This window comes from Wyeomyia smithii, chromosome 1 (assembly GCF_029784165.1).
Source record: "Wyeomyia smithii strain HCP4-BCI-WySm-NY-G18 chromosome 1, ASM2978416v1, whole genome shotgun sequence".
Classification (NCBI taxonomy): domain Eukaryota; kingdom Metazoa; phylum Arthropoda; class Insecta; order Diptera; family Culicidae; genus Wyeomyia; species Wyeomyia smithii.
The window spans coordinates 70,744,955-70,772,151 of record NC_073694.1 but is presented as its reverse complement, the minus strand read 5'-3'; positions in this window follow the sequence as shown (position 1 = coordinate 70,772,151).

The following is a 27,197-nucleotide window of genomic DNA, read 5'->3' as shown; positions in this document are numbered from 1 at the left end:
TAAAAAAAACATTTTTGAAAATATTTGCATTATAATAACTTTAAAAGATTCAGCAAGATATATTGAATCAATTTCAGGATTAACTTGTTCAATGCATCCGTTTTTGAATCATTATAAATTAAAATTTGGCGATTCAACACTCATATTGATTCAAAAACGAGTTGAATTTTCTTTTCAAATTTATTTTTTGTTGAAACTTGACATTTCTCAAAACATTTTGGAAAAAAGCTCAGCATGGAGAAACGTAAAATAAATTTTTACTTAAAAGTTATGTTTGGAAGATTTTTCTCAATTTCAATTTTTAAAAGAGTTTTTAAATTACAATGATGCAATATGTTTCTAAGAGTAATTTCAAATCATAAAGCTACTGGCGCTATCTTACTGAATGAAATTGTTTTTGAAATATTGCAAAATTAAGTTTTAAAAATTTGAGCTTTTGCTGTCTGGGTTAAAGTTCTATTGAAGGGTGAAATCCATATTTTCGTAACTGTTCACTTTCCACCCCACTTTTCCAAAAAGCAATCATATGAAAAATTTTTAAGAACGGTAGAATTAGTGAATAATGAGTCCAACACTAACCGAAAATTCATATATATGGAGATTTCAATCAAAATGATGCTGATTTTATTGTAAACGATGATAATGAATCACTTTTACTTCCTGTAGTAGGAGAAAACGAAACTCTGCAATTTATTTTTGACGGATTTAGTCAACTTGGAATAAATCAGGTTAACTCAATCCAGAATGAGCAGAACTGTTTTTTAGACTTTTTGTTCACCAATTGCACGGAAGATTTTAGTGTTGACAAAGCAGAATATCCCCTATGGAAAAATGAAAAAGTTCATACTGCAATTGAGCTCTCGCTAATGATTGATACCGAGAGATCACGACCCTCTGATCATGAGCCTGAATATAAATATGACTTCACTAAAGCAAATTTTGAACTAATTAATCGTAAATTAACTGACATCGGTTGGCAATCACAATTAAAAAATGAAATAGATATGAACAAAGCGGTTGATAATTTTTTATCATCACTGCATGGTGTTTTGAACTCAACTGTACCAAAATCAAAAAAGAAAATGGCTAGCTCAAAAGATCTCATTTGGCTCTCCAGAGAAATCAAAAATTTAATGAATAGGAAACAAAAAGCTCATAAAACTTACAAAAACTTAAAGACCAAGGAAATTTGAACGAATATTTGAACATATGTGATGAACTGAATACTTAAATATCTATTGCGTATGAGAACTTCAACACAAGGGTAGAAAATAACATTAAATCAGACCCAAAACAGTTTTTTAAATTTGCAAACAATAAAATGAAGTCTAATAACTTCCCATCTCGCATGCAATATGAAGACTTTGCCAGTACTGACTCAAAGCAAATCTGCAACAAGTTTGCGATTTTTTTCTCAAACCGTTTATAAAAATAGCGACGAAGTCAGGGACTTTGAGTATTTCTCGAACTTGCAAATAACTGTTCAAGAAATCCTCGCAACACTAAAAGAACTGGACGCTTCAAAAGGTCAAGGTGCAGATGGAATTCCTCCCTCACTTATGAAAAATCTTGTTCCTGCCTTCGTAAAACCGTTGTTTGGACTTTATAACTTATCCCTTACGTCCGGACAATTTCCACCACTTTGGAAAAAATCTTTTCTTATACCGATTTTTAAGTCAGGTAAGAGATCTGATATCAAAAACTACCGTGGCATTGCAATGATATCATGTATTCCCAAACTTTTTGAAGGTATCGTAAACCAAAAAATATTTAATCAGGTAAAGAACCGCATAACGTGTAACCAACACGGTTTTTACAAAGGAAGGTCTACGGCTACCAACTTGCTTGAATTTGTTGATTTCTCTCTTGCGTCTATGAACAGAGGCAACTTCGTGGAAACTCTATACATGGATTTTAGTAAAGCTTTTGGCAGAGTAGATATTTCAATGCTGATGTTCAAATAAAAAAAAAACGGGAATTGAGTTAGGCCTACTTAGATGGATTGAATCTTATTTGACGAAAAGGACACAAACGGTTAGGTTTAAGGGACACCTTTCTGTACCAGTAAAAGTGACATCTGGAGTTCCACAAGGCTCCCATTTAGGCTTTTTGCTCTTCATTTTATTTGTTAATGACGTTACCCTTGTGTTGAATCGTCTCAAAGTATTGATATATGCCGATGACATGAAACTGTACATGGAAATACAACACAAATCAGACATCCAACAATTCCAACAAGAGGTTGACATTTTCTACATTTGGTGTAAAAAAAGTCTTCTTGATCTCAACGTAAAAAAAATGTAATATTATATCCTACACAAGGAAAAGAAATCCTGAACATGCCAGTCGCATTCTTGGACATCAAGTTGTAGAAAGGTGTTATCAAATGAGAGATTTAGGAGTAATTATGGATTCTAAGTTAACATTCATTGATCACTACAATACGATCATCAATAGAGCCAACAGTATGCTTAGTTTTATAAAAAGGTTCAGTTATCATTTCGTAGACCCGTACACTATAAAAACTCTCTTTGTTACATATGTTAGATCTATTTTCGAGTACTGTAGTGTTGTTTGGTCGCTTTATCAAGACGTCCTTGGTCCATTCCAATAGAATCGAATCCGTACAAAAACAGTTTTTGTTATATGCACTAAGAAAACTAGGTTGAAATTCATTTCCTCTCCCTTGTTATGAATCGCGTTGCATGCTTATTAATATAGAAACGCTTGAAAAAAGAAGAGAAATTGCTTCGGTAACTCCTGTCAACGATTTAGTTTCACAACGCATAAGTTTGGAAAATTTGCTTGGAAAACTTAACTTTTATGCTCCTACACGCTCATTAAGAACGCGAGAAATTTTTGTATTAATTTCTTATAGAACAGAATATGCCATGGTCGGGTCAGTTAATAGTATGATGAGTCTTTTCAATAAATATTGTGAAGTTATTGATTTAACGATGTCACGAAATGCTCTCAGAAAAATAATGAACACTAGAATTACATAATTATATTTGTGATATAAGCAATAGTTTTTAAGATGTAGTCTACTATGATTGACGGAAATGAATGATTCGAAAATACGCCTAAAATTACTCTTGGATCTGGAATTTATTTCGCCCGCGAAAAATACCAAATACTTGGTAAGAAAATACTCCAATATAACATATTTCACAGGGCTAATAACATGCTCAAGTGCTTTCGTTGTAGTTTTCCACTCCCATGAACCATTAAAACACTATATATTGCGTGAGGTCAATACTGGAATACGAGAGCATTTTTTGGTTGCTTTTGAAGTAGAATACTTCTCTCAGGAAGTTCGGCTACATAGGGATGTGAAATGAAAATCTAAAACCGAAAAAAGTGAAAAATATGTCCAATTTCAAATGCTATTAAATCGATTAGTATTCGATGGATTTCCTTCGTTCTTGCAGCAATAGATTGAAAAATCTTCGAAGATTCTTCCCAAATGAAGATAATTGTAATTTTATTTTACAAACTATTGTACTATTGAATATAGTCAAGCCTTGTCAAAATTAAAAATTCGACGTCTGATTGGTCGTTTTATGATTGCTTCCCAAGCACGGTCAACAGAACCATATAATTTTCAATTTAAAATATGCTATTTGGCCTATATAAGAGCCTATTTCAGCCGAAGCCGCTCATAATAGTTCTAGACAGCGACAACAGCAGTCATCCTCCCTTAGCAGCAGCAGTAGCAGTGCAGTGGATACCGGCGATAGCGGATAGCGGTCTCTGTGCGATAGTGGGCACTAGTAAATGCATTCAATGAAAAGTTGACTCATTTTGACAACACATGAGGCCTCTGCCATGTTAAATGCCAACGCGAGCGATCGAGCAAGATTCTTGCCGTAGGTAAATAAACGGCGGTAAGTAGATCTGTTCTTTACCCTACGGTAAAAATCTCTCCCGATCGCTCGCGTTGGCATCCAGCCTGGCAGAGGCCTGAGCTGCAGGGTTGCCAGGTCATTTCTCCAAATGTCCTTACGTACCAAAGACTTAAAAAGTTACACCGGCAAATCAAAAACTGTCGAGCAAAAAAAAGGTCACCACCTCTACAAATGCAGCGAATTGAACAACAAATTGTCCTTTTCAGGATGAAATAAAAACCTGATGATTGAAGAGTTAATGTTTTCTCTAGAGTTAATTTACATTTTTAAATTTGTAAAAGTTATAAATTTTACTTTATCTCCGTGTCTCAGAGCGTACTGAGCTATCTTTTCCTTCAGTCATGAGCACGACATCCGAAAAACTTTCATTATCTCAAAATTTGAAAATTGTCAAGCCCCAACCATGACAAGCAACTTACTATATTATTGAAAATGGTCAATCCTTTTTGAAGCGCAAAATTCGATTGATCTGATTAGTCAACGTTTATTTACTAGAAGAAAATGACTGACACGCAAGCAGCCGGGTTATCTTTCTTGTAAAAGTATTCTACTTCAACCTTGCGGTCGTGACTTTGCACACAACCCTCCTGTGATTTTTTTCAAAACTAAATTTCTACGCACCTATTCGACTTTTTTGAAAACAAAATATGTTTACCATCAATCATTACTGTACAAATTATGCAAAATTCGGGACATTGAATATCACGATGACCATTTACAATCAATACTGTGGAACCATTGATTGGCTTTTCAATATCTTGGCATGAATTTAAACACTATTTCAGCTCGATATGCAATCGCAACGCTAATTTACCCTCTTGTGCCCAAATTTTTGGTTCTGATTAAAAAACTCTAGAACGTTCACTTTATGGTCGGATTTACAAAAAAAAAAAAATAGAAAACAATTCAATTCTGTATTCTAGATACTGTATGATGGGAAAAAGATGCCGCTTGGCAACTCTTGTCATATTATTTCTTTATTCCGTATGCGTACAACAAATTAATACACGCACACCGGATGAATTGGAGATAGAAGAAACGGCTTGAGTTGCGATGTCGGTTTGTCTTGCCGTGAGTTAATGTACAGCTCTAAGTAGTGCTGTACATTAACCTGCCGCAGGGGGAGTCACCCTCGCAGCGCATGTACAACATATGCGACGGTGATGTTTCTTGACTGGAGATGGAAAGAGAGCATTTTTCGATAGAGAAAATTTTGCATGTGGTTGAAACGTCCATTATTAGATAGTCGCACTCCCGTAACACGTGCTAAATATGTGACAGTATGTGTTGTTACTTGACTGGAGATGAACTTTATTGGTTTTTAAGTAACAGACTTGTTACCTAAAGAGTCAAAGAAACAAAGTGAAAGAGCTTGAGCTTGAGCTTGATTGATCACCACCGGTTGCCACTTCGTTACTGACCAGGATCGACCGGAATTGCACATGGAATTTATCAATTATTGCTTGAGATTTTTAGCTATTCGATGTGCATCTCCAATGATCCCTGCATGCTAATCAGTACCGACGCCTGCCGGTCCAGAACGTAGATCAAAGGAAGGAAGGAAAGGAAAGTTAGTTCGATATTTGTTGCTACTAGAGAGCCAGATATACTCCTGCACACTCCACAAGCATCACGGGTATGGAGGAGATTTGTGTTAGTGTGTTTGTCGCATTCCTTTTCGAAATTTCACCGTATCGTATGTAGTATTGCGATTCTAATTCTACCGACTGCGAGAGAGCGACGACGCGCGCGTTCGTCTACCCAAAACCCAACCCCAGAGACGTACAAATGTTATTTCATTACGAGAACGGAGTGAAGGGTATGTGTGTATCGCGGTTCTATCGATGCAAGAGCAGAGTTATTTCAGAAGCATATAAATGTTCTCTATTTCTAAGGTGATTCGTACCAAGTGAGGGGGTGGTGATGGTAGTGATAAGGAGCCTGAGAATTAACCCATGCTTAAGTCCTTTGATAATCAAAAATGGCCTGCTTCTAACAAGATTCGAGCTCACGACCATCTGCTTATCAAGGCGGACTCTGTAACCTTGTGGCTACCAGCTCCCTTAGTAATGAAACAAAGTGAAAGAGGAGAGAATCTCTAGTAACGGTCTAGTAACACTACTACGGTCCTTTCAAAAAATTACGCGAAATTTACTTCTTAAATTAATTCGTTTTCAAGTTATTATGGTGTTAAACTGAGAAAATTATAAAGTAAACAATGAATTTTACATCAAATCCGAAAAAGGTTGACTTTTTCTTAATTTTTGTTAAGCTTGTGACATTATTCAAAAATAATCTGGATAGAAAAATAAAAAACCAATTTTTACTTAGTGAGGTTTTACTCAATTTTCCACATTTTGATTATATAGAGAAAAATCTAATTCCAGTGATGCAGCATGATTTTAATAGTAATTTCAAATCATGAAGCTCTTAGTAGTATATTTTCTGAATACATCCACCCGATAGCTAAGAGAATGGATCAATGTGCGGTAGAGTAATTGCTTGCCGGGCTCGTCGCTTCTTCGTTGGTTTAACTAAAAACTCATTCGAGTCTCTTAAAACGTGGAGGTTATATCATTATATATTATGCTATAATTTTTTATTTCTTTCCAGTTTGAGCTCTAGGACAAAACCTGTGTTCACCGGTGTAAACTAAGCCCAAATGCATACGACCTTTTAGAAAATTTTCTTGATTCCAAAACATTCTTCCATATGTGAAAATATTTGCTAAGTAAAATACTGCCGGTACCCGCATAACTGTCCCATACTGATTTTGGTCACTTTTGAGTTATCATCGGGAATCGACTTAATTGTTATCATATTTTCTGGCAAAAAATTAAAATTGATACTTTTGTATGGAAAAACATGGAAAAAATACCAAGTTGTTTTTGTCCCATATTGAAAGTACCCGCATTACAGTCCCACTACATAGTGGTACAAACTGCAAACATATAATTTTGCTCCAGATTAGTGTATATCTGATTATTTTAGGCATATAGAAGTATGTCATTTAATTAATTAAAGTCATGTTGTTTTTCTGTAGTACAATCTACGTTGCCAATGATACTGCCGATTGCTGGTTGAATTTATATGTGATGGGACAAAACATGCGAGTACTTTTGAAATGTACCCGCATATTTTGTCCCATTTTGTCTTTTTTTCAAGTTATATAACGTGAAACCAATTCCATCCAGGGTTTTTTGTTCTCAACGATAATCTTGTGGTGCCATGAAACTGTTATGGTCATTGGTTCTGGATGTAATTGCGGGAAATCCGAAAATTCACGGATAATATTAAATCGCCGTTTTCTCAACATGTTGTTTTTCATTATGGGACAGTTATCCGGGTACCGGCAGAATACGTCTGCAAAGTTTCATTTAAATCAAAGATTTGACGCTCGAAAACAGTCAAAAATGGCCAACTACTATCCCATTTTCAGAACCCAGATGTTACCCACAGGTCGGAAATCAACTTGAGAAACTTTTGGTTTCTTTAAAACAGTCTGAAAGGGACAAATATTACCAAAACTAGTTTTTAAGGAACCGAAATGATGCTCATTAGCCAGGAATCAACTTTAGATTTCACCTTCGGTTTCTAAGAAACCTTCCAAAATTGACACTTTGTGCGTTCCAAGAATAATAACGTTGTATTTGAAGTGATACTATAACACTAATATTAAAGCTAGAATAACATAAATAGGAACCTATCGAGCATTAGACACTAGATCTTTAATTTGACTCCAGCCATCGCTGAGAGAAGTAAGTGAATTTAAAAAACCTACGAAGCACGTTTGTTTTCATAAATCTGGAACCCCATGTTCAATTACCATAAAATTCACAAGTTAAGTGTTTGAAGACAGTGTAGCAGATAAGAGAAAAATAATCATAAAATGTCAAACATAAAAAATGTGAATATTAAATATAATTGTTATGGGCACTGACATTATGTTTTGTTATTCAAATATATATATATATATATATATATATATATATATATATATATATATATATATATATATATATCACTTCACATTATTTCTGTACACCCCTATAACGTCAAAACAGAGAATGAATGCGGGAGCCAATCAGAAACGTTCGCGCGCTCGCGCAAGCATATGAAAAGGGCTTCGTTCAGTGCATTGGGCCAGTCAATATTCTGATGCGAAAGAAGTAACATCAGCCAGCAGCAGCAGCCAAACAAGAGTTAACATTGAATTTTCTGGTTAGTCCGATAGGCATCAGAGAGCGCCGATTAGATTGGCTATATAAGCCCTCCGCCAAGTTTATCCATTCGAGATGGAGTAGCCACCTTCTGCTGTCGGTCGCGACAGACAGTTCATTTGATATCAATTTGGTTCAAACCAATTATGTAATATCTGAGATAATGAAGTTTCGTGATTTCCACATTCCGGTGTATAACAGAAAAAAAAATCCGATTACAATAAAATTTAATAATGTTTAATGAGGCCCTCCCGCTTTATGGACCGATGGGTCTTAGCTATAAACAAGGAAATGGGGCTATTCCAGACCTTTGATTTGCAACTGATTTCGTGAAAATTGGTACAGTCATTTCTGAGGAAATCGAGTGAGTTTGGAGAGCGCTATTTACAGAAAATGATACATCACATCACACATACAGAAAATGCTCAGCTCGTCGAACTGACTCGAGTGATATTAGACACTCAGTCTCAGACTTTGCAGTGATCCCTATACCTTTCTAGAAGAAAGGTATAAATAGAAAAAAATTCGATAACAACATTGACCTTTCAGTCGTGCGTCTGTAGTACCCGAACGAACAATGTTTTAAGCGTCTCTTTTCCAAGGATGACTCTATGAGACGAAAGCATGAGTGCGAGGTTGGTTTGATTTAAGCCTAGCAAAGGAAATTGATAATGAACTAAATGTGAATTGTTAACATACGTGCACTCAGTGCTGTGAATACCACTGCTTTGCTTCATTGCTTGTAGGATACTTCAGATTTCGGACTTCCTTGCCGTAAGAAGGCATCTTTGACAATGGCACACGTTTCTTAGGAAATAAACTAACAAAATGGTTCACTAAAGCAGGCCATTGATGTCAATTGATGGGTTGATTGATGGGTTAATAATCCAATCTCTACTTACAACTTCTTCTTTAAAATCTTCTAACCTCGGTGGCAACAAAAAATTGTATATAGCAATTATAAACTCAGAAGGCTCGTCCCAAAACTCTTCAATGTATTTTCGTAATCAATTGTCAAAGATGACAAGAACAAGACACGTGACTTTCAGTTTATCATACATACATACCGCTTGTTGAACTTCGCTGCGCCGTTGCAATGTGTCAATCCCAAGTAGACGACAACGGTCAGGATATGGAGGCAGGTAATTCGGGTCACGCCACGGAAGATTTCTTAACGCAACACGCACGAATCTTTTCTGCACTCGCTCAAGTCGCAAATTCCAGACTAGTTGTTGAGGACACCAAACCAAGCCAGCATTTACGAGGATTGGCCGAACGAGCGCGCAATACAACGCCTTCATGCAATGGGGATCCCTTAAGTCGCGAGCAATTTTCGAAACGAAACCAAGTTGTCTCGTGGCTTCAGCGATTATGTTAGTGCGATGCAGATTGAACGTAAGTTTCGTATTCATCACAGCTCCAAGGTCTCTAACGCGGTCAACTCTTGTTAGGTTTTGATTATCAATTTGATAGTTGTATACTATTGGATTAATTTTGCGGTGAAAGGTCATCACTTGATACTTACCAATGCTAATCTTCAGTCAGTTTTTGCGGCACCAAAAAAACAAACTTGTCCAAAACCCCTTGTAGCCGCCGACAGTCGTCGATGGAGCGTATTATCAAATACAGCTTAAGATCGTCTGCGTATACTAGTTCACAACCAACATCCAATAGTAAGGAAACGACATTGAAGAACAGCGTAAACAGCAACGGCCCTAAGTTGCTACCTTGTGGAACGCCGGTCACAGCGGTCTATTGAAGCAAAAAGTGGAACCTAATTCCATAGCGCCTTTCACCTTCATCCTAGCTTAGTAGTGTCTTCGAAACAATTGTTTGCATGAATAATCCGCATAATCGCAAATCGTCAAAAAGTATAAAGTCTTACTATACTAAAAATAAAAAAAATTAACTTTTTTGTGTTAAGAGATAGAAGAAAAGTTTATTCAGCAATATTGTAGAAAATTCAAAAGTATGAAACTTTGTCGAACAAATGAAACTTCTATCGTTTTTCGATACAAAGTTATAAAGTCTATTACATGGAACTTACTTAAAAGTTAGTTTTTTGTACTTAACTTTTGTTAGTTGCATTTTACACGAAAGTATTGTTCGAAGAAATTGTTAGGGCACACAAAACACACATTTTTGCCAAATCATATATCTCCAGGACTTTTCTTTACAAAGTTATATCATATTTCAGCTTATTTTTTCGACAATTTCAAGAACGTATAGGTTAAAAAGGGGCAAGTGGAATCATGATGTCAAAACTTTTCCTTGAAGTTAAGCTGAAGTACTATAAACTCCTTTAGGTTCCATTTGTCCCAATTCACCCATATTAGAGTACGGCGAGCATATGTTATAAAACCTGAAATAATCCACCTAGTGGTGCAGAAACCTTTGTTATACTAACTATTACTTTATACATATTAGGCCAGTCAATTACAAATCGTATACCAACGTAAGTCCAATTTCAATAATGAATGAAATAAATTTAAAAGACAGTTTTCAGAGAGTTAACCAAAGACGATCATTGAATTAAAGCTTGACGTGGTTTTCGCAAATAATATGAATGTTACAACTGGAGTACATGAGTCTTATTTTTCGATCACTGGCTATAAGCAATATTTTTTTTTTTGGAATAATCGAACGTGGGGAAACAGTAATAGAAAACATCTGATTTCACACTAGAACAGCAAATATGTATGTTAGTTTAATGCGGTTCTACTTATTCGCTTTATTTTCAGAAATCGCAGGACCTAGATTTATGAATCAGCATCAAGTTTTTTTTTACGAATTGAAGCAAACTTCTACAAACCTGCTCTCGAAATATAGTTCAGAATTATACAGGAAAAAATTTAGCTATTGATGAAAGTTGTCCATTTTATTTCTATCTCAAATGCATTATCTGGAAATGAAAGTTCTTTACAATCTTTGAGAGTTTTGGATTTTCAGAGTGTAGGCGAGAGCATTATTCTTTTCGAAGGCCTAGGCTGTATGAAAAAATCCGAAATAAAGATAAATCTTGCTGCGAAACGAGAAGTGAAATAACATGGATACTCTGTTTGCACTTAGTCTTAAATTAGAAAGCAATATTTATATCTTACATGAGCATATTGTATCATTCATAGAGATAAGTGACCTTTCACCTGCACACACTAGTAACCGTGTATAGCCATGTAGAGTTGCTTCAACATTTTTTTCTTATTTTGCCAATTACGTTCACCAGCTACTTTAGATTCCGGGTCACAAATTTAAAACATTGAATAAGTGTTCAACTGAAAATTTTCCAGCTGTTAAAAACGTAGCATTGCAAACAAAACAGTGATTTATTTGTGTTTTTCTCAACGGGTGGCACTAACACATACGTACGTAAATAGGTCTATACATCTTTGGTAAAGCTTTTCAAAATATCTGCATCGTTAATTGTTTTACATTTGCACACTGTGGTATCAGATTTTATATACTACAATGCTTGGCTCCCGAATGCTGAAAATTTTTCTTACTCTTCGCAAATCTAAGTTCAACGTACAATTTAGTATATATTTTATAAGAAGTGAGGACGGAAGCTTTGGAAGCGAGAAAAGGAGCTAAGTAAGCATTGCAGCTCCTTCTAAAATCTGGTTCGAATTTTCAAGAAAAAGCTAAAGGGTAATTTATTTACACAAGTTAAAACGCACTACGAAGAGTGTAAAGATTATGAAAAGTTGTCGATGATTGTTGATTTCCTTTGAGAAATAAATACAATACGAAAAAAAGAGGGATAGAGAAGAAAAAAGAGCAGTGAGAAAGAAAAATTATCCAGAAGGTAAAATATCCCATGTCTTAAATATACTTTAGTCATAACTCTACAGTTCAAGCAACTAATAAAAGATCGCACTCAGTATGATTTTCAAAGCGCTCTGAGGCTTTCATTTGAGCATGCGAACATCAAAATCGGAATAAGCATTCTGTAAAAAGAGTTATTTTCTTTGTAATTATTTGTTTGAGTCGATTCTGATATACTACACATATAAACAACACATTTACACATTCATACGTACAGGCACATATACACAAACATACATAAATTGTTCAATTCGTCGATCTGAGTAAATTGGTAAACAACACAGTGCTCTCCGTGCCATTAATTTTACCTAAAAAGTTAAATGTCTCATATAAAAAATACTCTTTGATCAATATTTTAAAATCTAAGCCACTAATCAAAAATCCACTCGGTAGCATTCTTGGGGAGCACAGTAGCTTTCGTTTGCGTATAAGATCATTAAAATCGGATATTACGTTCTGTAAGAAAGTTGCGTTAGTTTTTTGCGGCACATACATACAGACAACATACATACACACACACATAGACACGAGCAGACATTGCTCAGCCCCTCGAACTGAGTCGAATGGTATATACCATTCGGCCCTCCGGATCTTGGATCTATTTTGCATTTTTCGACCGATTTTATAACCTTTGTTTAGTATAACAAAGGTAATAGGGTTTCATATATCAAATATACTAACTTTTTTGTGTTAAGAGATAGAGGAATGGTTTATTCGGCAAAGTTTTAAAACATGCAAAAATTTAAAACTTTGCTGAACAAACAAAATTCCTATCTTCTTTGGATACAGAGTTACAGAATATATTCTATGAAAGTTACTTAAAATTTAGTTTATTGTACTTAACTTTTGTTAGTTACATTTTACAAGAAAACGTTACTCTGAAGAAGCATGTGGGCATACAAAACACACGTTTTTGTTGAAGACCACACATCTCCAGGACTTATCAACATATTTTTTCGATAACTTTAACAACGTATAGAATAAAGATTAAGTGAATTGGGACAGATGGAACTTATAACAGTTTTGAGCACTCGAGCTAAACTTCGCGAAAAACTATTGACATCATGATTCTACTTGCCACTTTTTACTTTATACGTTTTTAACATTATCGAAAAAATAAGCTAAAACATGCTATAACTTTGTAAGAAAAAGTCCTGGAGATGTGTGGTCTTCAACAAAAACGTTTGATTTGTATGTTCAAATGCTTCTTTAGAATAACGTTTTCTTGTAAAATGCAACTAACAAAAGTTAAGTGCAAAATATTAACTTTTGAGTAACTTTTACAGAAAATGCTCTGTAACTCTGTACTGAAAAAAGATAAGATTTTCATTTGTTCGGCAGAGTTTCATATTTTTGCACATTCTACAACTCTGTCGAATAAACCACCCCTCTATCTCTCAACACAAAAAAGTTAGTATATTTGATATATGAAAACCTACTGTAACATATGCTCGCCGTACTCTAATATGGGTGAATTGGGACAAAGGGAACCTAAAGGAGTTTATAGTACTTTAGCTTAACTTTAAAGAAAAGTATTGACATCATGATTATACTTTCCCCTTTTTAACCTATACGTTCTTGAAATTCTCGAAAAAATAAGCTAAAATATGATATAACTCCGTAAGGAAAAGTCCTGGAGATATATGATCTTTGGCAAAAATGTGTGTTTTGTGTGTCTTAACAATTCCTCCGAACAACACTTTCGTGTAAAATGCAACTAACAAAAGGTTAAGTACAAAAAACTAACTTTTAAGTAAGTTCCATGTAATATACTTTATAACTTTGTATCGAAAAACGATAGAAGTTTCATTTGTTTGACAAGGATTCATATTTTTGAATTTTCTACAATTTTGCTAAATAAACTATTCTTCTATCTCTTAACACCAAAAATCAAATTTATTTATTTTTAGTATAGTAAACTTTTCCTACTTTTTGACAATTTGCAATTATGCGGGTCATTTATGCAAACAATTGTTTCGAGGACACTTTTAAGCTAGGATGAAGGTGAAAGGCGCTATGGAATTAGGTTCCACTTTTTGCCTTATTGGACCATGTTCGGTGGTGTTTGAAAACTGTGACAAACAGCAGGAATTAATGTGCACTCGTAGAACTCTTTCACATTAATATGAACTAAACCAACCGAACATTCTCAATTCTATGTACAAAGATACGAAAGAAAGATATCTGATTTGATAGGAAATTTCGGTCACTCTAATTTGTGGATATTACTATCGAGCTGTAGATTCAAATTTCCCCCTATGATCGTTCCCTAGAACGATGTACTTGGCGTCTCCATCGATTCAACAGTGAAAGGAGGCGCATGAGTAACGTTCGCGTTGGAGTGGGTGGGAGTTTCTGTCGCGTGCTGAAATTGCTATGGGCACCAAAATTCACAGAAATGGTTAAATAGCTATAATTCTTCAATTTTTTCCAGTTTAAGCTCTAGAGCAAAACCTGTGCTGACCAGTGCATAAAAATAAATGAATTTCTAGATCAAAAAGATTTTGGAAATGATTATTTGGGTAAATTAACCTATAGTGAACCCCTTTATTTCAATAACCTATATTGGACCACCCGTAAGATTAACTCTATTTTTCTTAAAATAAATCGGGATTTATAACGTTCGAAAGGCAGATTAGCTGGATAAGATGTTTTTCGATGAATTCCGAATAAATACAGTTAATCTGGCGCGTGGTCCACAATAGAAAAAGGGTCCACTATAAAATAATTTACCCTACTTACGTAATTTTTTTGCACAACACTTATTCAAGACGTAGGCAGCTTAAAATTGACGGTTTGAAACGAGCAAAAAAATGATCAGAACGCGTTCGTGTCCATCCATCTCCAACGTCAATTTATATAAAAATAATGTATTAGGGAACTGCTCCATTATTCATCTCATTAAGCCGATATTCACGAAGAATGGACGGATTAAACAACAAATTTTCATGAAATCATTGAACAAATAAACAAAATACGCTTACGTGCTCTTATAGAATCGTTTAGTATTGTATATTTAGTAAACTTAGCTAGATTTATCCTGAATTTTGTAAAACAAACCATTTTTCACAACGCTTCTATATCCATCTCAAAACTCAAATCATTGCTCAAATATTCATCTCACGACGCCACCATATTCATCACACTGCAGTGCACTGTTAATCATGAATGAATCACATTATCATGAATGAACGTAGCCGCAGCCCGTCGTAGTAGGTTATCTAGATATCCGCTGTAGTTGTTTACGTGCAAATATGGTAACCTAGGTAACCACGGCAGTGCTGTCCATTTATGTCAATTATGTTGGAATAATTCAACATTTTCCGTATGATTTGTTCGTATTAACAGAAACCGTTTTGTCAACTTTTGATTTCCTTCATGGCAGTGAAAACAGATGAAAATACATACAGTTGAAATTTAGGAATTGAAGAAATTCATCTCATATATTTCTGCTGATTCAAGCTTGTTTTAGGAAATTTGAGGTGAACATTTCAAAGATTAAAGTATTCTTAATGTAGTGAGTGATTTTGTTTAGTGATTAAAATAAAAAACTTTGGTTGTCTGCTGAACGAGTCCCGTAGCCGTATAGAAGAATGCGCGGATTTTATTTTCTGAGGTAGGTGATTGAATTAAATGAGTTTTCGAGTGCAGATGTCTGACTATTATATCAAATTTAGAGCTTATAAGTGAGTTTTTGAAAATTCTACTTTATGAGAAATCTAAAGTGAACTAAGAAGAATCCATTCCATGGATTAGCAGATCGATTTAGTTAGAAAATATGCGTTTTTTCCTGTTTTAAATTGTGTTTTCATATTGTATGAGATGAATATATGGGCTGAGATGAATAATGGAGCAGTTCCCCTATATTAAGCTCTTTGTCCGGAGTAAAGGATGCTTGAAATATTGATAGTAGTGTTCAAGCTTCAGTTTTGATCGCGTTCAAATGGAAATATTGTAAGCGCTTTTCATCAATCTAAAAGCTGACTAACAGTTTTAGCCGCAATACGACCACATCGTGTTTTAAACTCGTTTTCTTATCGTAGCATTGTCCTCGGAATCGAATTGTTATCGCCGTTTCGTATCGATTTTAAAGTTGAATCTAGCAATTGGTGCTATCCGTCTGTATGAGATTCGTACACGACAAACTTAATTTTGGTGATCTTTATCACGAAACACGTCGTTATCGTGTCGTCTTCTATACCGTACTTGCAACTCGTCCCTATTTGCTCTTTGCGATAGTCAGTACATGAAAGCCACCACCCACATTCACCCACATTAATATCATCAGTAGAGAATTGCAGACGGTATGAATAAACTTGCACTTGAATGTTGGCCGCTGTGTGGCGCTCAGGTTGTTGAATTGTTGAATAGACCATCACTAATTTGCCGACATGCAATCTCAAAAGACAATCTTCTAAACATCCTACTAGAACCTGGTTTGGAATGCTTAAGAGGTCGTAGTTGGAGCCATTTTTTCTCAAGAAGAACCGCATCAGTGCCGGGAATGATTGTTAACGGAAATCGGTCTTCGGCAGTGAAAAGACAAAAAAAAATTGACAACAAAAAGCAGTAGGATGTCTCAACCGGTTCATGGTGACGAAGTAGGAGGTGAACGTTGCCTGTCGGGTACAGCGAACAGCAGACAATGGCACGACACCGACTGGTCTAGGATAATGGTGATCGTTTTCTGTGTTGTGTAGCCGAACAACAGGACAACACAGGTCTGGGCAGAGCGGAGGAGGTAAATCCTCCTTTTAAAGCCGGGTGTTATTATCTCTAATGCTTGTTCTGTCGTAACTTTTTGTCCGTGTGCAACGAGGAATCATCCTTACTCCGTGCAACAAGCATAAATTTTACCACGAGCAGATTGCGAAGAAATTACCTCCTTTCTAGGTCACCGAAATGAGGAGAGAGTTTGTGAATTATTATTTATGAACACCGGTAGATGCATAATTCAGTATATTTCGCAGCTCAGTTTGGTACTTTGTAAGAGCGTTAAGTTTGAGGGTGCTTACGGTCAGCAATTTAAACGTTTGGTGAAATTTATATTGATGTCCGTTTCCGTCACATGCCTTATCCTGGTTTTCTCTAATCCTAACGAACAATAATTCACATAAAAAAACTCTTCAGAATAAGCGAAATTATTATTAGCAGCGTCCCATTCTTTGACTTTAATTAGACAGCATTAAATGCAATAAAACACAATTTTGCTCTACGAACCATGTAAAAAGTATTTCTCATTGAGTTTGCCGAAAACTTTATTGTTCTGGTGCTTAAACACAATTGAGAAAAGTTTTCCCAAAAAAATACTGGAACACACTCGTTCATGGCGAAAACAATGTCACATTTCCGAACACAACTTTTGAATCATGCTTCATGTGAGCAAGCCTGAGAGCACGTTTCTCAAACTTTCCACTATTGCTGCCCTATGATGATGTTTTTCTGTTGCCTTTTGCATTTATTATTGCTCAAAGGGTTCCTTATGCTTGTTGACGGATTTCATGGAAACAAATCGTTCAAACTGTTACTCGTAATCGATTGTCTGCACAATAAAAATATCGAATGCTCAACTTTAATCAAAACATATCAAAACGATAATAATCACTCAAAAACGGAAAACACCCATCGAAAATAATCTAAACTTTTACCGATTCATTTTAACCCTTTCCACCCAACCGCAACTTGAAGGGATTTCCCTACTCCTACCGTGCCGCAGGCGGCAAACAAAGGGCCGTAGAATCGTGCCGTTGCATTAATTTCAATGATTATTGTGCAGATGTTTTGTTTATTGTTCGGAAACCAAACATGCCTCGGCAGCTCCGGTTCCCGGCGGCAGTGGAAGACTCACACGCACCATGTTTATGATTGTTTGATGAGTTGTTCACACTCCGGGACTCACGCTGCCGTACGATGCGGTTCGCTTCCCTCACGGTAGATGAATCTCAACGTATGGCTGCGTAGCTAATGACCGCCGATTATGTTCGTTAAGGTGATCAACACTGGTGACAACTATTTCCTTGCAAGTAGCTTATTAAAGACGTCTAAATTGCAATACGAAAGGAAATGTTTCTTATCATTATTAGAGAAGGTAGACATTTGGAATGATTTTGGGCCATCCTATGGACTGTGCAATCATACGCTTGTTGAAAAAACATGAAGTGTTGTGACGAGCTTTTTACTGCATTACATGTTCATTAATCCATATAAACAAGCTATGGAAGAAGAAAAATGAAACCATAACGAGTGAATCGAATTGTTATATGTAATTATAATAGACTTTTTGGAACATTTTTGAAATTTAAGAGTGTTTATATTCAACTGAATATTGTAATATGATAATAGTTGATAATGACTTTTTAATTTTTATTCTTTCAAGTAAATCAACGATATTGAGAACCTCAGGAAAAAAACCTCAATATCAGCATTAAAAACCTTTTGTTGAAATATTTCTCATTATGTACTTCTTACCTTTACTTTCACTTTTTAACTTTAATTATTGACTGTTCACTTTTTACTTTTTTCGTAACTTGTTACTTCTAACATTTACTGTTTTATTTTATACCCTTCAATTTTTACTTATTATTTTTTGCTTTGTACTTTTTATTTTTACTGTCTACTTTTTACTTCTTACCTGTTTATTTTTACTTTTTACAATTTACTTCTAATTTATAACTTTTAACTTTTAACTTTTATTTTTTAACTTTTAACTTTTAACTATTAACTTTGAACTTTAAACTTTGAACTTTGAACTTTGAACTTTGAACTTTGAACTTTGAACTTTGAACTTTGAACTTTGAACTTTGAACTTTGAACTTTGAACTTTGAACTTTGAACTTTGAACTTTAAACTTTGAACTTTGAACTTTTAACTTTTAACTTTTAACTTTTAACTTTTAACTTTTAACTTTTAACTTTTAACTTTTAACTTTTAACTTTTAACTTTTAACTTTTAACTTTTAACTTTTAACTTTTAACTTTTAACTTTTAACTTTTAACTTTTAACTTTTAACTTTTAACTTTTAACTTTTAACTTTTAACTTTTAACTTTTAACTTTTAACTTTTAACTTTTAACTTTTAACTTTTAACTTTTAACTTTTAACTTTTAACTTTTAACTTTTAACTTTTAACTTTTAACTTTTAACTTTTAACTTTTAACTTTTAACTTTTAATTTTTAACTTTTAACTTTTAACTTTTAACTTTTAACTTTTAACTTTTAACTTTTAACTTTTAACTTTTAACTTTTAACTTTTAACTTTTAACTTTTAACTTTTAACTTTTAACTTTTAACTTTTAACTTTTAACTTTTAACTTTTAACTTTTAACTTTTAACTTTTAACTTTTAACTTTTAACTTTTAACTTTTAACTTTTAACTTTTAACTTTTACCTTTTAACTAATAACTTTTAACTTTTAACTTTTAACTTTTAACTTTTAACTTTTAACTTTTAACTTTTAACTTTTAACTTTTAACTTTTAACTTTTAACTTTTAACTTTTACCTTTTAACTAATAACTTTTAACTTTTAACTTTTAACTTTTAACTTTCAACTTTTAACTTTTAACTTTTAACTTTTAACTTTTAACTTTCAACTTTTAACTTTTAACTTTTAACTTTTAACTTTTAACTTTTAACTTTTAACTTTTAACTTTTAACTTTTAACTTTTAACTTTTAACTTTTAACTTTTAACTTTTAACTTTTAACTTTTAACTTTTAACTTTTAACTTTTAACTTTTAACTTTTAACTTTTAACTTTTAACTTTTAACTTTTAACTTTTAACTTTTAACTTTGAACTTTGAACTTTGAACTTTTAACTTTTAACTTTTTACTTTTAACTTTTAACTTTTAACTTTTAACTTTTAACTTTTAACTTTTGACTTTTTTTTTCTAACTTTTAACTTTTAACTTTTAACTTTTAACTTTTAACTTTTAACTATTAACTTTCAACTTTTAACTTTTGACTTTTAACTTTTAACTTTTAACTTTTAACTTTTACCTTTTAACTTTTAACTTTTAACTTTTAACTTTTAACTTTTAATTTTAACTTTTAACTTTTAACTTTTAACTTTTAACTTTTAACTTTTAACTTTTAACTTTTAACTTTTAACTTTTAACTTTTAACTTTTAACTTTTAACTTTTAACTTTTAACTTTTAACTTTTAACTTTTAACTTTTAACTTTTAACTTTTAACTTTTAACTTTTAACTTTTAACTTTTAACTTTTAACTTTTGACTTTTATTTTTTAACTTTTAACTTTTAACTTTTAACTTTAAACTTTTAACTTTTAACTTTTAACTTTTAACTTTTAACTATTAACTTTCAACTTTTAACTTTTGACTTTTAACTTTTAACTTTTAACTTTTACCTTTTAACTTTTAACTTTTAACTTTTAACTTTTAACTTTTAACTTTTAACTTTTAACTTTTAACTTTTAACTTTTAACTTTTAACTTTTAACTTTTAACTTTTAACTTTTAACTTTTAACTTTTAACTTTTAACTTTTAACTTTTGCCTTTTAACTTTTAACTTTTAACTTTTAACTTTTAACTTTTAACTTTTAACTTTTAACTTTTAACTTTTAACTTTTAACTTTTAACTTTTAACTTTTAACTTTTAACTTTTAACTTTTAACTTTTAACTTTTAACTTTTAACTTTTAACTTTTAACTTTTCACTTTTAACTTTTTACTTTTAACTTTTAACTTTTAACTTTTAACTTTTAACTTTTAACTTTCAACTTTTAAATTTAAACTTTTAACTTTAAACTTTTAACTTTTAACTTTTAACTTTTAACTTTTGACTTTGTTTTTTCTAACTTTTAACTTTTAACTTTTAACTTTTAACTTTTAACTTTTAACTATTAACTTTCAACTTTTAACTTTTGACTTTTAACTTTTAACTTTTAACTTTTAACTTTTACCTTTTAACTTTTAACTTTTAACTTTTAACTTTTAACTTTTAACTTTTAACTTTTAACTTTTAACTTTTAACTTTTAACTTTTAACTTTTAACTTTTAACTTTTAACTTTTAACTTTTAACTTTTAACTTTTAACTTTTAACTTTTAACTTTTAACTTTTAACTTTTAACTTTTAACTTTAAACTTTTAACTTTTAACTTTTAACTTTTAACTTTTAACTTTTAACTTTTAACTTTTAACTTTTAACTTTTAACTTTTAACTTTTAACTTTTAACTTTTGACTTTTATTTTTTAACTTTTAACTTTTAACTTTTAACTTTAAACTTTTAACTTTTAACTTTTAACTTTTAACTTTAAACTTTAAACTATTAACTTTCAACTTTTAACTTTTGACTTTTAACTTTTAACTTTTAACTTTTAACTTTTAACTTTTACCTTTTAACTTTTAACTTTTAACTTTTAACTTTTAACTTTTAACTTTTAACTTTTAACTTTTAACTTTTAACTTTTAACTTTTAACTTTTAACTTTTAACTTTTAACTTTTAACTTTTAACTTTTAACTTTTAACTTTTAACTTTTAACTTTTAACTTTTAACTTTTAACTTTTAACTTTTAACTTTTAACTTTTAACTTTTAACTTTTAACTTTTAACTTTTAACTTTTAACTTTTAACTTTTAACTTTTAACTTTTAACTTTTATCTTTTAACTTTTAACTTTTAACTTTTAACTTTCAACTTTTAAATTTAAACTTTAAACTTTAAACTTTAAACTTTAAACTTTAAACTTTAAACTTTAAACTTTAAACTTTAAACTTTAAACTTTAAACTTTAAACTTTAAACTTTAAACTTTAAACTTTAAACTTTAAACTTTAAACTTTAAACTTTAAACTTTAAACTTTAAACTTTAAACTTTAAACTTTAAACTTTAAACTTTGAACTTTAAACTTTAAACTTTAAACTTTGAACTTTAAACTTTAAACTTTAAACTTTAAACTTTAAACTTTAAACTTTAAACTTTAAACTTTAAACTTTAAACTTTAAACTTTAAACTTTAAACTTTAAACTTTAAACTTTAAACTTTAAACTTTAAACTTTAAACTTTAAACTTTAAACTTTAAACTTTTAACTATTAACTTTCAACTTTTAACTAATAACTTTTAACTTTTAACTTTTAACTTTCAACTTTTAACTTTTAACTTTTAACTTTTAACTTTTAACTTTAACTTTTAACTTTTAACTTTTAACTTTTAACTTTTAACTTTTAACTTTTAACTTTTAACTTTTAACTTTTAACTTTTAACTTTTAACTTTTAACTTTTAACTTTTAACTTTTAACTTTTAACTTTTAACTTTTAACTTTTAACTTTTACCTTTTAACTTTTAACTTTTAACTTTTAACTTTTAACTTTTAACTTTTAACTTTTAACTTTTAACTTTTAACTTTTAACTTTTAACTTTTAACTTTTAACTTTTAACTTTTAACTTTTAACATTTAACTTTAACTTTTAACTTTTAACTTTTAACTTTTAACATTTAACTTTTAACTTTTAACTTTTAACTTTTAACTTTTAACTTTTAACTTTTAACTTTTAACTTTTAACTTTTAACTTTTAACTTTTAACTTTTAACTTTAACCTTTTAACTTTTAACTTTTAACTTTTAACTTTTAACTTTTAACTTTTAACTTTTAACTTTTAACTTTTAACTTTTAACTTTTAACTTTTAACTTTTAACTTTTAACTTTTAACTTTTAACTTTTAACTTTTAACTTTTAACTTTTAACTTTTAACTTTTAACTTTTAACTTTTAACTTTTAACTTTTAACTTTTAACTTTTAACTTTTAGCTTTTAACTTTTAACTTTTAACTTTTAACTTTTAACTTTTAACTTTTAACTTTTTACCTTTTACTCTATACTTTTTACTTTTTACGTTTTACTTTTATTTTTACTTATTACTTTTCACTTTTACATTTTACGTTTTACATTTTAATTTTTACATTCCACTTTGTAATTTTTACTCATAAGTTTTCACCTTGACTTCTTAAATCTTATTTCTCACTTCTCACTTCTCACTTCTCACTTCTCGCGCCTCACTACTCACTGCTCACTTCTCACTTCTTGCTTCTCATTTCTCACATTTCATTCCTCACTTCTTTCTTTTCATTGCTCACTGATCATTGATTACATATCATGTCTTACTTCTCATTTCTCAATTCTCACTTCCTACTTCTCACTTGTCACTTATTTCTTTTAACTTTTGATTTCTTAATTCTCGATTCTCACTTCTCACTTCACACTTCTCGCTTCTCATTTTCAACTTTTCACTTCTCACTGTTCACCGCTCACTGTTCACTAGTCACTTCTTAATTCTATTTTCATATATCTCATTCCTCACTAGAAGAACAGAAAAATGCTCATTTCCTATTTCTCACTTCTCACTTTTCACATCCCATTTCTCGGTTCTCTTTTCTCACTTCTCATTTCCAACTTCTCACTTCACACTTCTCATTCCTCTCTCCTTAATTCTCACCTCTACCTTTTAATTTTTAATTTCTCGATTCGCACTTCTTATTCCTCTCATCTCATATCTAGCATTTCTAATCTCATTTCTCACGTCTCACTCACACTTCTCGCTTCTCACATTTCACTTCTCATATCTCATTCCTCAATTCTCGCTACTCACATCCCATTTTTCACTTCTCGCTACTCCCTTCGATCTTCTCACTTTTCGCTTTTCATTTCTTACTTCTCACTCCATTGTGCTCATTTCTCATTTCTCACTTTCACACTCATTGCTTATCAATCAATGCTCACTCCCCACTATTCACTTTTCACTTCTCACTCCACACTTCTTATTTCTCATTTCTAACTTTTCACTCTTCACTTCTAAAATTCTAATTTTTCATTGTTCACTGAAAACCGCTCTCTGCTCACTGCTCACTTCTTTCCTCTCACTTCTCACTCTTTAATTCTCACTGCTCACTTTAAATTTCTCACATCTCTTTTCTCGCTTTTAACTTTAACTTTTAACTGCACCTTTCATTTTTCACCTTTCACTTCTCACTTCTTACTATTAACTTCACATTCCTCACTTATAGCTTCTCACATCACACTTCTCATTTCCATCGTCACGCTTCTCACTTTTCTTTTCTCAATTCTCACTACTCACTGCTCATTTTTCACTTCTCATTTCTAGCTTTTCATTCATCACGGTTAACGTCTAACTTTCCAATTCTCACTTCTCACTGCTCACCTTCACATCTCTCTTCTCACTCCTCTTTTTTCACTAGTCGCGTCTCACTTCTCACTCCTTACTTCTAACTTCTCACTTCTCACTTCTCATTTCACATTTCTCTTTTCCCATTTCTCTCTTTTTTCTCACTTGCTGTTTCAAACTTGCACTTCTCACATCTCACTACTCACTTGCTCTCGTCTCACATTTCGCTCTCATTTCTCATTTCTCACTTCTCGCTTCTCACTTCTCACTTCTCACTTTCACTTTTCACTTCTCATTTTTATTTCCTCAATTCGCACTTACCATTTCTCTTTCTCTCTTCTCATATTTCGTTTTTTACTTCAAACTAATCTCTCCTTACTGCTCACCGCTCGCTGCTCACTGCTTATCGCCCATTTACCACTTTTGATTTGGCACTTCTCACTTCACGATTTTCACTTTTCACTTCTCATTATTTGCTTCTCATTTGCCTTTGTTCATTTTTTACTTCTTACTTTTCATTTCTCATTCTCATTTTTCACTTCCAACTGCTCACTTCTCACATCTTACTTCTAGTTACTCACTTCTCACTGCTTACTGTTCACATTTTTTCATATTTGTTCTCACTGATTACTTATCACTTCTCACTACTCACTTCTTACCTCTAACTTTTCTCTTATCACTTCTTACTTTTCCTTTCTCACCTTCACTTTTCACTTTTCACTTTTATCTTTTCAGTTTCCACTTTTCACTTTCTACTTTTCACTTTTAACTTTTCACTTTTCACTATTCACTTTTCATTTTTTAGTTCTCACTGCTCACTTTTCACATTTCATTTCTTACTTCTCCCTTCTCACTTTCAACTTCGCATTGCTTACCGTTCCAAATACATTGCTAACTTTTCACTTCTTGATCCACGCTTTTCATTTCTAGATTCTCACTTCTTTCTCTCAATTATCACTTCTCACTTTCACTTCTATATTCCCACTTCTCACTCATCTTTTCTCACTTGTCGCTTTTCACTTCTTACTTCTCTATGCTCACTTCCCACTTTTCTTTTCTCACTTGTCGCCTCTTACTTCTCACTTCTCACTTCTCTTTTCTCACTTCGCTCTTCTCGTGTTTTGCTTTTATCTTCTCACTTCCCATTTATCACTTTTCAATCTTCACTTATCATGTCTCTTTCTTCACTTCTCACTTCCCTCTTCCTTTATCACTACTCACTGCTCACTGCTCACTGCTCACAGCTCACAGCTCACTGTTCACTGCTCAATATTCACTTCTCATTTCCTACTTCTCACTTTGCACTTCTCATTTCTCATTCCTCACTTTTTACTTCCCATTTCTCTTTCTCACTTTCCACTTCTCTTTTCTCACTTGTCGATTCTAACTTCTCACTTCACACTACTCACTTCGATCTTCTCGCATTTTGCTTTTAACTTTCACTTCTCATTTATCACTTTTTTCTCATTCGTCGTTCTTCACTGCTTACTTCCCATTTCTTATTCTCACTTCACACTTCTCACTTCTCGCTTTTCATTTCTCACTTTTCGTTTCTATCCTCTCATTTATTTATACTTTTCACTTCTAACTTTTCACCACAGACAAACAGACGTGCCACTCGGTGACGATTTCATCGACTAGAAAATTCACAATAATTTTGAAATTTCGCTTAGTGGGTAATAATGCTGCTAGTGTCGCTATAAGCGAGTGTGCCTTTTTTTTATGATAAATATTAGTAAATAATGAGTATGTGTGTCCAATCACAAATGGTGACTTCTCATCACTGTTAGTAATTTGTAATTTTAATTGTTAGGATTTGTTTGCTTTCGCAATTAGGACTTATCATTCGTAGGGATTTAAACCTACTTGTCAAGAAAGGAAAGTAAACTTACAACTAACTTAAATGCTAACTTATTGGCTATAAAGAGAGCTTATCGTAGCAATTGAGGATTGCAACGATTTTTGTCGAAAATTGTTAATAATTTTATTTGACATAGCTTCTAATGGTTCAACACTAGTAAGTCTATGTAATTCGAGTGTACCAAACCAAGGAGGACGCATCAAAATCAATTTCAGAATTTTATTTTGAGTCCTTTGGAGCGTTTTCTTCCTTGTTGAACAGCAACTTGACCAGATCGGTACAGCATAAAGCATTGCTGGTCTAAAAATTTGTTGGTAAATCAAAAGTTTGTTCTTTAAACAAAGTTTAGAATTCCTGTTAATGAGAGGATATAAAACAGCTCGTATATTTGATGCACTTGGCTTGTATACTTTCAATGTGCTCTTTGAAAATAAGTTATAATGCCGCTTCTGTTGATTTAAGCAACCCTCAATGCTAACTCATTAGCAAAGACAAAACAAGTTAGTAGGCAATAAGCCCACATGCTGGCACATGAGTGTAACGTTTCGAATAAGGACGAAGATTTTTCAAGTTTTTTGTTCGAAGAGGCACATCTGTTTGTCTGTGTTTTCACTTTTCATTTCTAATTCTAACTTTTTACTACCAATTATTCATCTCTCACTGCTCACTACCGTCTGCTAACTGCAAACTTTTTATTTCTCACTTTTCTTTTCTCACTTCTAACTTCTTACTTCTCTTTTCTCAATTGTCACTTCCCACTTCTCACTTCTCACTCTCACTTCCAACTTCTCACTTTTCACTTTTTACTTCTTGTTTCTCACTGCACACTTCTTACTTCTTCCTGGTTACTTCTCCCTGCTCTTTATCACTTCTCACTTCTCACTTCTCGCTTCTCTCTTCCCACTTCCCACTTCTCAGTCTCGGTTCTCACTTCTCACTTCTCGTTTCTCACTATTTTTTTTACTTGTCGCTTCTATCTTCTTACGCCTCACTAGTTACTTCGCTCACCTCACATTTCACTTTTCAATCCCTACTTCTTATTTCTCGCTTTTCACTTTTCATTTCTCATTACTCATTTCTTTCTTTCCTTTATTTATTCTTACCTCTCAGTTTTCGTTTCTCACTTCACACTCATCTCTTCTGTTTCTTCATCGCTCACTGCTCACTTCACGCTTCTAACTTTTTATTTCTCACTTTTAACGTCTCACTTTTAACGTCTCACTTCTCACTTCTCACTTCTCACTTTTCA